The following is a 14032-nucleotide window of genomic DNA, read 5'->3' on the forward strand; positions in this document are numbered from 1 at the left end:
TCAAGTATTTTACAATCACTAGGCAGGGTGTTTATGGGTCTAAGTTCTTCAGGTTTTACTGTCTTTTTAACTTTTTCCACTGGTATCACCGTTGACGTTTTCCACTTCTCTGGTACAAGACCCTCTTCTAGGCTGTTATTGATTATTTGTGCGTAGAAATATCCTGTATACGATATACAGTCTTTAAGTACTCCATCAGATAAAAGTTTTCTGTCGCCTATTTTATATTTGAACTCTTTCAGAATACATACAAGAATAGAAAGCGACCTATGAAGAAAAAATCGCCGCTAGGTGGTGCAAGGATCGAGATATTCACAAAAATTGTATTTGTGGCCCGATTTGGCTCATATTTTGAACACATAATACATACATGAATAGAAAGCGACCTATGATGTCCGATTTGGCTCATATTTTCAACAAATATTACATATAGTCCGGTAGAAGGACATCAAAATATTTTGGAGCTGGGGCAGGGACACGCATACGTGGCACAGAGTCGAGTAAAGTCTTTGGAAGGATTATGTATTGAGGACTTAGATTGTAACAAATTGTCAGGAAAGAGTCCTTGTAATAATGAGCCACTAAATGAACTAAATAGAATGAGAATAAAGACTAAAAACTTGAAAATAAAATAATTAAAAAAATTTTTTTAAGTTAAACGGTTTTATTGGAAACAATACTTACATGAAGTAATAATAATATTAAAAGCTAGAAAATAGGTAGGTCCGAGGTACTAGTCCTCACACTCCTCATCAATCTAGGGCGTTGATCAGACAATCAAAAGCGTTGGACGCGTCAAATTTCTATTGATAACCATAAGTAAGACCAACTGAACCTTAATCAGGTTATGCTACGCCTAACATTTTTAAAAATTTCACGCATTTCAAGTGTACAGCTGGGTATGTAATTTCGGTTTCACCCGAATTTAGACGGCCTTGTTTTTTTTTTTTTGTAATTAGAAATGAAGAAATATCTGATGCTGCTGCGATTAATCAATCCATGCCATTCAAATTTGGAAAGTTTTCAAAGTTTTCTACGTTTTTATACCCATCTGTAGTTGAATAGTAAATTTATAAGCTGTATATTAGTATGTAGTTGAATTATAGAGCAAGATCTACCATAACGCCCTGTAATAATTGAGAAAATCACTATTGATTAAGTGCATCAAACAAAAACTATTTAAAACAAAAAAATTTTTAACATAACATGAGCCGGTTTCTTTTGAAAGTGGCACAAGTCCACTTTTTTACTTATCGAGACATTTGTAAAAAGGAATTGAAGTTTTTTCGTCAGACTATATAAATGTTAAATTTTGCTAAGCAAATAAGTTTATATAACTTTTTCAAATAAGGTAATGTTTATATCGCTCCAAAGTTTTTAAAGTTTCAATAACAATAACAAATTGCAGTGCTTGTATGTCCGAGAAAGGTGTTCATTTTTTAAATTTGACAGGTAAGATATCAGAGAAAAAAAATAAAAAAATAGGAACTAAAAATAAAAAGATGATAAAAATTTTAAGGACTACCTTTATATAAATGGACCAAAAATAGAAGGCAATTTTTCCTTTAATACAGACATAGTCTTGTTGAATTTTGACTAAAAACTTTAACAATAGCTCTTGTAAAAGAATTTTGGGACTTAAAACTATAAAGGTGGAGCGCAATCTTTCAATTTAAGGCAAACCATGTACTTGGGATTAACTAATTGATTATTTAAAATTTAAACACGCGCTCTACCTTTATAATTTTAAATCCCAAAATTCTTTTAAAAGAGCTATTGTTAAAGTTCTTTAGTCAAAATTCAACAAGACTAAATATGTATTAAAGGAAAAATTACCTTCTATTTTTTGGTCCATTTTTATAAAGGTAGTCCTTAAAATTTTTTTATCATCTTTTTATTTTAAATTTTTTAGTACTGCCTACAAAAAGGCAATTGCAACCTTGATTAGTAATTTAAGCAATTCCTAAGTGAAAATTCTGATCTGTGTGGTGTGATGGTAGCGTGATCCGCCTACCACACCGTATGCCCTGGGTTCGCACCCCGGGCAAAGAAACATCAAAATTTTAGAAATAAAGTTTTTAAATTAGAAGACAATTTTTCTAAGCGGGGTCGCCCCTCGGCAGTGATTGGCAAGCGCTCAGGGTGTATTTCTGCCATGAAAAGCTCTCAGTGAAAACTCATCTGCCTTGCAGATGCCGTTCGAAGTCGGCATAAAACATGTAGGTCCCGTCCGGCCAATTTGTAGGGAAAATCAAGAGGAGCACGACGCAAATTGGAAGAGAAGCTCGGCCTTAGATCTCTTCGGAGGTTATCGCGCCTTACATTTATTATTTTTTTTTTATTTATTTGTTCAAAACAGCAAGATTTAATAGAAGTAGTGTGATTTTCGCTGGCAACACTGGCGAAAACAACAGAATTCCACCTCGCATCACAACAAGAGGATTCCACCTCGTTTGTTAGCCACTTAATTTGAGCTGAAATTCGTGGTGAAATTCGCATACGCCTGAAAGTCTGAAAGAATCGTGGTGAAAGTCGCCTAAAAGTATGCAAGGATGTGCATTGAGTAGGGCCTTCAACGAGGTGGAATTCTGCAAGCCTGCAACACTCAGTAGGCTAGCCATGAAGGTATGGCCTAATTTTCTAAATAGTTCGACTTGTGCGTTGCGTAGCTCAAATTCTTTGATCAAACATTGCACTGTCACCGAGTTTTAAACTATATTTCAGGTTTCATGTCTCTAGAAGGAAGTTAGTTAAAAATCGATTGCAAGATTCCCAATTTAAAACTAGTTTCGCAATATCTCGATCCATGCGCCATCTAGCGGAATTTTTTGATAAAATATTGCATTGGCACCGGGTTCTGACTTACGGCCCAAGTTTCATTTCTCTAGCTCATTGGGAAGTTACTCGAAAATCGATCGCAAGATTCCCCCGTTTTTAAAGGATTTGCAGTTATCTTGACTAGCGCGCCACCTAGCGGAACTTTGTTTTCTATAAGTTGTATTGACACCAGGCCTCTAACTAAGGGCCAAATTTCAAGTCTCTAGGTAACCGGGTAGTTAGTTAAAAATGGATAGAAAGATTCCAAAATTAAAATTTGTTTTCTTACTATCTCGATCCGCGTTAGGTGGCATTTTTTTTATCAAATGTTGCATCGTCACCGGGTTCTGACACACGGCCCAAGTTTCAAGTCCCTAGCTCATCGGCAAGTTATCAAAAATCGATCGCAAGATTCCCCTCGTTTTTAAGGGACTTGTAGTTATCTCAATTAGCACGCCACCTAGCGGAACTTTGTTTTCTGTAAGTTGTATTGTCACCAGGCCTCTAACTAAGTGCCAAATTTCAAGTCTCTAGGTAACCGAGAAGTTAGTTAGAAATGGATCGAAAGATTCCCAAATTAAAATTAATTTTCCTAATATCTCGATCCATGCGCCACCTAGCGGACTTTTTATACTCAGCTGAGCAGAGCTCACAGAGCATATTAACTTTGTTGGCATAACGGTAATCCGTAACGGCATAAACTAATCCAGATAGATATACACTTCTATATATCAAAATGATCTGGGTGAAAAAAGAAATTCATTTAGCCATGACCGTCCGTCCGTCTGTAAACACGATAACTTGAGTAAATTTTGAGATAGAGTGTGTAGGTTCCTGGGCGCTCATCTCAGATCGCTATTTAAAATGAACGAAATCGGACTACAACCACGTCCACTTTTTCGATATCGAAAATTTCGAAAAACCGAAAAAGTGCGATAATTCATTACCAAAGACGGATAAAGCGATGAAACTTGGTAGGTGCGTTGACCTTATGACGCAAAATAGAAAATTAGAAAAATTTTGGACAATGGGCGTGGCACCGCCCACTTTTAAAAGAAGGTAATTTAAAAGTTTTGCAAGCTGTAATTTGGCAGTCGTTGAAGATATCATGATGAAATTTGGTAGGCACGTTACTCCTATTACTATATGTGTGCTAAATAAAAATTAGCGAAATCGATGACGAACACGCCGACTTTTAAAAAAAATTTTTTTTTTAAGTCAAATTTTAACAAAAAATTTAATATCTACAGTATAAAAGTCAATTATGTCAAACTCGACTCCATTAATGATATGGTGCAACAAAATACAAAGATAAAAGAAAATTTCAAAATGGGCGTAACTCCGCCCTTTTTCATTTAATTCGTCTAGAATACTTTTAATGCCATAAGTCGAACAAAAACTTACCAGTCCTTGTGAAATTTGGTAGGGACATAGATTCTATGACGATAACTGTTTTCTGTGAAAATGGGCGAAATCGGTTGAAGCCACGCCCAGTTTTTATACACAGTCGACCGTCTGTCCTTCCGTTCGGCCGTTAACACGATAACTTGCGCAAAAACGATATATCTTAACTAAACTTAGTTCACGTACTTATCTGAAGTCACTTTATCTTGGTATAAAATATGGCCGAAATCCGACTATGACCACGCCCACTTTTCCGATATCGAAAATTACGAAAAATGAAAAAAATGCCATAATTCTGTACCAAATATGAAAAAAGAGATGAAACATTGTAATTGGATTGGTTTTTTGACCCAAAATATAACTTTAGAAAAAACATTGTAAAATGGGTGTGAACCTACCATATTAAGTAGAAGAAAATGTAAAAGTTCTGCAGGGCGAAATCAAAAGCCCTTGAAATCTTGGCAGGAATACTGTTCGTGGTATGACATATATAAATAAATTAGCGGTACCCGACAGAAGATGTTCTGGGTCACCCTGGTCAACATTTTCGATATCCCGAAAACGCCTTCACATATACAACTAAGGGCTACTCCCTTTTAAACCCCTCATTAATACTTTTAATTTGATACCCATAACGTACAAACACATTCTAGAGTCACCCCTGGTCCACCCTTATTGCGATATCTCGAAAAGGCGTCCACCTATAGAACTGAGGCCCACTACGTTTTAAATAATCATTAACACCTTTTATTTGATACACATGTCATACAAACACATTCCAGGGTTACCCTAAGTTCATTTTTCTAAATGGTGATTGTCCCTTATTTTGTCTCCATAGCTCTCGGCTGAGTATGTAATTTTCGGTTACACCCGAACTTAGCTTTCCTTACTTGTTCTGATAAAATATTGCATTGTCACCGGGTGCTGACTCATGGCCCAAGTTTCAAGTCTCTAGCTCACCGGCAAGTTACTCAAAAATCGATCGCAAGATCCCTCGTTTTTCAGGGATTTGTAGTTATCTCAATTACCACGGCACTTAGCGGAACTTTGTTTTCTATAAATTGTATTGTCACCGGGTCTCGAACTGTGTGCTAAGTTACAAGTCTCTAGATAACCGGAAAGTTAGTTAAAAATGGATTGAAAGATTCCCAAATTAAAATTAATTTTCCTAATATATCAATCCATGTGCCACCTAGCGAAATTTTTTTGATAAAATATTGCATTGTCACCGGGTTCTGACTTACGGCTCAAGTTTCATATCTCCAGCTCACCGGGAAGTTACTCAAAAATCGATGGCAAGATTCCCTGCGTTTTTTCAGGGATTTTCGTTTATCTCGATTCGTCTGCCACCTGGCGGCATTTTGTTTTCTACGAATTGTAGTGCCAACGACTCGCAAACTATATGCTAACTTTCAAGTCTCTGGATCACCGAGAAGAAAGTTAAAAGTCGATCGTAAAATTTCCATTTTAAAATTAATTTTCTGTGTATCTCGATCCGTGCGCCACCTAGCGTATTTTTTGTCACTTGCATTGTAATGTCTCTCAGATCTCAACTATGTTCTAAGTATCAAGTGTCTATCTCAACGGGAAGTTACCGAAAAAGACTTCCGTGGGTTAAAAATTCGTATGGAAATGAGGGGACAAACATGAAAGCGTAAAAAAAATTATAAAGAAACTAAAAATAAAAAACCTAGAAAAAAAAGAAGCAATCAAAAAGAATTAAAAAACAAATAAAATAGTCAAAAGAAATTAAAAAAAAAAAAACAAATATAATTAAAAATAAATCAAAGCATGAAAATGCAAAAACAAGAAGGAAAGTTAAAGTAAAATGTGTAAAGAAAATAAAAAAGTAAAAATAAAATATATAAACAAATAAGAAAAAAAAAAAAAAATAAACAGAACACAAATAAAAAGATTGGAAAACTTTGAAAGAAAAACAGAAAAGTAGAAGGAAACAAATTAGTAAAATAGTAAATAAAGAGAATAAATAACCATTAAAAAACTAAAAAAAAAGTCCAGTATTTCCTTATTTTTTTTTTTTGATATTTTTGAAAAAGGTCCGAAAAAAAAAGAATGTATGATTCGTCGGGATCCCATAAACTTTAACTTAGAACAATTTTTTGACCCGGATTTTTTAGCCTCAAAAAAAAAACAACTAAAAATGGAGTATCGCTTTGTTTCCATTTTTCAATATCGAAAAAATTGGCCTGGTTATAATGCATATTTTCCATACATCTCTATTCTGCGCTCAGATAAGCCAGTATGGATACTAAACGTAAAGATTTTTTTTTTTTAATTTTTACTCATGTTATTGTGTTAACGGACGGAAGGCCATGGCTAAATCAAACTTTTTGTTGATGCTGATAATTTTAATGTGAAGAGTTAAGTTCCTTTATCAAGGTGAGGTGTACAATTTGACTGTTTCAAAAAATCTGAATCTTAAAAATTTTCATGGAAGACGAATCCAGTTTCAAATCAAACAATTCTCAGGGTCTACATAAGTAATTCGTAGTTATACCAAAACAAGTATATCAAAAGACAGTGTTATAATAATACAACCTATACTCGTCCCGAGTATCTGTTTCCTAATTTCAAATCATTATTGATTTCTTCGTCACTGCGAAACTTGTCCTCATCATTATCACAGCTCCATTGTTTCTGTGGCTCAGAAGTCCTTCGGCCTAGTTAAATACCTGTCATTTCGTAGACATGTTAGACTTTGATAGGGTCCAGTGAACATATGCATGAATTTCAGCCGTGGCCCTTGATGTGTACATTTTATGACGTTTTCGTTTCCTCTCAAAACTTCATTTACTTTCTGCTTGAAGACGTAAAATGTTTTCTCATGCGGCTGAAGTCTTGTGTCGCTTCTTTCTTTACCAAATCATCCATTCCCCAACAGCGGCATTAACTTTTGATCATCATTGAAGTATGCTTCAACACCGAACATAAGTTTGAAAAGAGTTGCACTAGTACTTCGATGTGTACTCGTATTTAGCAAGACGCTTTGCCAAGATGTTTTAGTACTCTTGTGGCTTTGGTGCAAATACATAACTTTGAAAGAAGTCCAATTTACCCTTTCTATTTGTACGTTACCTCGGGGTATAAAAGTTGTTTGTTAGTATATGCTGAATCTGTTCTTCTGTGCAATAGCTAACAAATTCTTTCGACGAAAATGCAGTGCCTCTATCGCTAACAACGGACCTAGGATTTGTGAATATATTTGCTTGACGAAGCAGTTTCTCAATAACCTCTACTAAGGAGTCGACTTAGTTGCATAAATCCAAACCACCTACCACAACAAAAGTATGAGCATACAATTTCTTTGTTGATGGCAATTGACCCATTATGATCAACGTGAAAAGTGTGAACAGGAGTAATTCCCTAATCTACTGAATGTAAAAACCCTTCTAACTTGTTTTTGTGGTTGTTGTATTAAAGACACTCCTCGACGATTCCGGTAACAAGCACCATAAAGGTACTAGCCCGACCATCTCGGGAACGATTTGGAATGACCACAAGAAATATTCTAGGCCATACCGTCGCCAGAGCCTCGGCTGTTAATGAAATACGATTCGCCACGGGTAGGTGAGGTTGGCAATTGGGTTGGAGAAGCTATTGTAACGAATTTAGGGAAATTCCGATTATTCCAAATATTCTGCTAACGTTCGAATCGCTAAACTGTTGAATAAATAACTCCAATATTCAATAATGAAAAAATGGTCTTTATTAGACTACTTGAAAGTACTTCACAATTACACTTAACTTCACAACCAATAGCGTGCTTAATTCAAACTGGTCCAGAGTACTCAGCTTTCGCTGCTTTTATACTCTGTGCCCAAATGTCTAGACTTTTCTTCTGCTAGAATTTTCTACTTGGTTACCAGCTATAAACTTGCTAGCTATAAACTACAGATGCCATATGCGCGTGTGTATGTGAGAACTACTACACAGCCCCTTGAATCAGTTTGGTTTTTTAGACGCTTACGATAGGCATACCTAGCGCGAGTATATTCTAAGCCCCCTAACCACTGGGGCGCCTAACCTCTCTCTCTCACGCCTTCCTAGTTCCATTTCATGTCGGCGTCTTCGCAATACCAGTTTATATTCCCGTATTTTCAGTTGCAATTCACTGCCGTCATGGCTTCTAACGGCATTGTTATCATCCATTATTTCACTATCATTACCCCTCCTTCGTCAACTGCTGCACAGACCAATCGCTTGCACCCATGTAATAACAGATGGAAAAAAAGTAAATTTAATAAAGATTAAGTAAAAGATTCAAGGTTAATAACAATAATTATCATTAGAAAAAAATTAGTGTTCTGGCCTTGAGCTCGAATTTATCAATAGGCCGATAAAAACAAAAACAATTGGTATAAGTAAAAGTTAAAGTAAATGAAATATGTACTTAAATAATAAAAAAAAATAAAAATTAAATATGATAACAAAAAAATAAAATAAAATGAATAAAAAAAGGGGGAAAAGAATAAATAAATAAAAAAGTAAAAAAACACAAATCGGCGGGACGGGACGTACATGTTTTACGCCAACTCTGAAGGCAAATGAGTTTTCACTGAGAAGCTGGGTTTGCGCCATATTCATAACCTATAAATATTTCATTTAGTCAATTCGTCAACTTTTTGGATATTTTTTTTATTTCGATCACTTAGTTGATTTAGTGATTTTATTACGTTATTGTTGATCGTGCATTGACATTGCCTCTGATGCATAACTCTTCCGGACGAATAAGAATAAGAAAAAAATTATTAATCTGGCATCCACCCCTGTTGAAACAGCATGTTTCCTTGGACTCCCGTTAGAGGATATTGATGACAATTTGTGATCGGTCGCACCTATTGGATGGGGCGAAGCACTGCTACAACAAAAACAACAAGGGTTTGAAATTGTTTATTTGGGAAACTATACAATAGCGTCTGAAATGTTAATTGTGATTTCACAATTCATCCTTCAACACCAAAGTCTCCATGTTGGACATTTCCTAAAGTTGGCGGCCATATCCAAAATTAGTCCCTTGGAGTGAATCACATTGATTATAGTCTATCAACCAAGTTTTAATATCACCTACGCCTTACGGCTCCTTTTACAAATGTGAATACGTAGGCACATACTCAAGGCACATATACAAGAACACTCAAAGTGGTGAAGCAAAAGCTTTGCCAAGACAGTCGAACTTTATTTTTAAAAGTCCGAGTTTAACTAGTTCTATTGGACTCAAAAAATAAAAATCCGAAAATAATTTTTATCTTGATCCAAATATATTTAAAGTCCAAAATTAATAGTTTTGCAAGGACTTATATTATAAAAGGAATAACAGTTTCAGCCCTTGGTATTAGCCACAAATGATTTAAAAAAATTGTGTTCGCGACGATTATTAGGTGAGACTACGCTTTGCACGATAGATATACAGACAAAAGTGTGACCATTTTATGTATCTCTATTTCTTTTCAGCAGACGCAGCAGTACCAATTCCAAAGACCGGGGTTAGGTTCGAAGCCTCTCTAGAGTAAGCGAACGAGCAAGAGCTACTCCTGAAAATTTTTGAACGGTCTTCGAGATCTTAAAGCAAAAACCCCGGATCTTTCCGAAATGGCCAACACGTTGATTTCCTTAAATACATACAAACAAAACCTTTCCTAGTTATTATTTTTTTATAACAATTATTTATAACAACAAAATTTTTTTTTTTTTTCAAAGAAAAATCAAGCTTTTTAAAGTAAGAACACCGGCCTACGCCGCCGCCGACGATAAAGTGATCGGCGTAAACCTCTAATACACACATACGAAGTCATAACCTAAGGTAGGGGTGCGGGATTAGAAATCTGACAACTCGGGTTCGATCTCAGCTCGGGAAGAAGCAATATCTAATAAAAAAAATAATACAAAGGCATATTTTGAAATCTTTGGCAGGAATAGCTATACTGTCATAATAATTAAATATTTAAACAAATTATCATAAAAGACGTCTATAACTCATTAAAATTTACAAATGTAAAAGAAACAAAAATCAAAAAAAAAAATAATAAAAACTAAAAAAAAAAATAAAAACTAAAAAAACAAAAATAATAAAAAAATTCAAATAATAATTAAAGAAAATAATGAAATTAAAAAAAATATTTAAAAATAATATTAATTAAAAAAAATAAGAATATAAAAAAAATTATAAAAATTAAAAAAAAAATAATAATGATTAAAAAAATAATATAAATTATAAAAAAAAATATAAAAAATTGCAAAAATAATAGAACAAAAATATTTTAATTATAACCGGTAATTTAAGTATTGATTTTTGAAGCCTTATTCATGGGTGATAAAAAGTCAAAACGTACGACCGTTTTTGAATGTGGAATAAAGCATTCTATGTATTTCAAAAAAAAAATCAAAAAATTGCAATAGCAATGTTTAATGTAACCCTCTCCTTTGATATGTGGCGAAGCTTTGCTAGTTTAAATGCTTGATTTTACATCTAACAAGTAAGGAAGGCTAAGTTCGGGTGTAACCGAACAATACATACTCAGCTGCCAAATTACAGCTTGCAAAAGTTTTAAATTACCATCTTTTAAAAATGGGCCCATTGTCCAAAATTTTACAAATTTTCTATTCTGCGTCATAAGGTCAACCCATCTACCAAGTTTCATCGCTTAATCCGTCTTTGGTAATGAATTATCGCACTTTTTCGAAATTTTCGATATCGAAAAAGTGGACGTGGTTATAGTCCGATTTCATTCATTTTAAATAGCGATCTGAGATGAATGCCAAACTTACATACCAAATTTCATTAAGATACCTCAAAATTTACTCAAGTTATCGTGTTTACGGACAGACTGACGGACGGACATGGCTAAATGAATTTCTTTTTTCGCCCAGATCATTTTGATATATAGAAGTCTATATCTATCCCGATTAGTTTATGCCGTTACGGGGTACCGTTATGCGAACAAAATTAATATAATCTGTGAACTCTGCTCAGCTGAGTATAAAAATAGTAAGGGCTATCACAACGGGTCAAAGTTAACGTCTAGCATCTTTTCCCCATGTATCTTGCACAGCTAATTACATATACTCAGCGTGCTTTGCACACAAAGTATATTAACTTTGATTGGATAACGGTTGGTTGTACAGGTATAAAGGAATCGAGATAGATATATACTTCCATATATCAAAATCATCGGCATCGAAAAAAAATTTGATTGAACCATGTCCGTCCGTCTGTCCGTTAACACTATAACTTGAGTAAATATTGAGATATCTTCACCAAATTTGGTACACGAGCTTATCTGGACCCAGAATAGATTGGTATTGAAAATGAGCGTAATCGGATGATAACCACGCCCACTTTTTATATATATAAAATTTTGGAAAACAAAAAACCTGATTATTTAGTAAATAATACACCTAGAATGCTGAAATTTTACGTGTGGACTGATATTGAGACTAGATAAAAATTTGAAAATTTTTTTAAAATGGGCGTGGCACCGCCCATTTGTGATAAAGCAATTTTACAAATATTATTAATCATAAATCAAAAATAGATAAACCTATCGTAACAAAATTCGGCAGAGAGGTTGCCTTTACTATAAGGACCACGCCCACTTTTATATGAAAGATTTTAAAAGGGTCTTGGACGAATAAAATAAGCTATATCTTCGCAAAAAACAGCTTTATATCAATGGTAGTTCATTTCCCAAGTGGATTTATAACAATAAATAGGAAAATTTAAAAAAATGGGAGTGGCACCACCCCTGTTATCACCAAGCAATTTTCTATGTTCGGGAGCCATAACTCGAAGAAGAATGAACGGATCGTAATAAAATTGGGTATGCAAATTTTTCCTATAGCAGGAAATATTTATAGAAAAAATGAACGAGATCGGTTAAAGACCACGCCCACTTTTATATAAAAGATTTTTAAAAGGGTCGTAGAGGAAAATAATAAGCTATATCTTAGCGAAAAGAGCTTTCTATCAATAGAATTTTACTTTCTAAATTGAGTTATAACATTAAATTGGAAAACACTAAAATTTTTGAAAATGGGTGTGGTCCCGCCCCTTTTATGACTAAGCAATTTTCTATGTTTCGGGAGCCATAAAAAAATAAAAATAATTGTAAGGCGCGATAACCTCCGAATAGATCTAAGGCCCAGCTTCTCTTCCAATTTGCGTCGTGCTCCTCTTGATTTTCCTTACAAATTGGCCGGACGTGACCTACATGTTTTTTGCCGACTCCGAACGGCATCTGCAAGGCAGATGAGTTTTCACTGAGAGCTTTTCATGGCAGAAATACACCCGGAGCGCTTGCCAAACACTGCCGAGGGGCGATCCCGCTTAGAAAAATTTTCTCCTAATTGAAAAATCTTATTTCTAAAATTTTGATGTTGCTTTGTCCGGGGTGCGAACCCATGGCATACGGTGTGGTAGGCGGAGCACGCTACCATCACACCACGGTGGCTGCCATAACTCTCAGAAAAATTAACGGATCGTAACGAAATTGGGTACACAAATTTTCCTTATAGCAGAAAATATTTCTAGTAAAAATGGACGGGATCGGTTAAAGGCGATGGCAACTTAGATAGAAAACAAGTTTTAAAGGGTGGTAGACTAGAATAATAAGCTATAAATTAAAAAAAAAAAGCTTTAAATCAATAATATTTCACTTATCAAGTTTTATTGTAAGAGGAAGTGGGGAGACATTTTTTTAAACGAGCGGTGCCACGTGTTATGTAGAAAAGTAATTTATCTGAAATGAAATGTACAATTGAAGCTCACGCTGAGTATATAACGTTCGGTTACACCCGAACTTAGACACCTTTACTTGTTTTTGTGTAAATTTAAAATCGTTAACTTCTTAAATGAGGAAACGAAGAACTCTCAAATTTTCTGTGTAGCAAAAGCGTTTTGAATTTGCCGCCCATAGATTCTTTTTGTGTTAATTGTATTTTTATACCTTTCATGAAAATGAAATGGTATATTAATTTCGTCACGAAACCGAAAATTGTAAGTCCTTAAAGGAAAATAGATAGACCCCCACCATTAAGTATACCGACATAATCAGGTTGAAGAGCTGAGTTGATTTAGCCACGTCCGTCTGTCCGTCTGTCTGTTTTTATGCAAACTAGTCCCTCAATTATTGAGATATCTTGATAAAATTTGGTGAGCGGGTGTCCGATTAGACATTTGTCGGAACCGACCGGATCGGACCACTATAGCATATATCCTCCATACAACCGATTTTTCAGAAAAAGAGGATTTTTGTAATATCTTACCCAATTTAACAGATTGAAGCTTCAAATTTCACCGAATACTTACGTATATAGCATATATTGTTGTCTGAAAAAAACATAGAGATCGGTTGTATATATAGTATATATCTCATACAACCGATTGTTCAGATAAGAAACTTTGCGCAATTTCTTCCCCATTTTAACAGCTAGAAACTTCAAATTTCACCAAATGAAAAAATCATAGAGATCGGTGGTACATATATTATATACCCCATATAAACTGTATTTTTTTGACCCTTTTTTACGGCTAGAAGCTTCAAAATTCAAAACATTTCATCAAATAGTTACGTTTACGTCATATATTGTTGAAATACGTGATTCGTAGTCATAGTTTTTACACGCAGACCACAAAAAACCTGAAACTTTGCATCCTCACACAAAGTATCTACCTATTTTTTATTTTATATTTATCTTAAAAATCGTTTAGGTATGTAGATCTGTTCACTAGATATTTCTTATCTTATACATCCGATTATTCGGAGATTACGAACGGGATAAGTTTATTGTTCAG

The 14032-nt window shown here is 34.5% G+C and overlaps 1 protein-coding gene across 6 annotated transcripts in view; it reads left to right on the top strand.

Moving 5' to 3' along the window:
• Positions 1-14032, top strand: part of nej (nejire) — a 71972-nt gene that overhangs the window by 21640 nt on the left and 36300 nt on the right. The window lies entirely within an intron of this gene.

This window comes from Eurosta solidaginis, chromosome 4 (assembly GCF_040869045.1).
Source record: "Eurosta solidaginis isolate ZX-2024a chromosome 4, ASM4086904v1, whole genome shotgun sequence".
In the NCBI taxonomy this organism is placed as follows: Eukaryota; Metazoa; Arthropoda; class Insecta; order Diptera; family Tephritidae; genus Eurosta; species Eurosta solidaginis.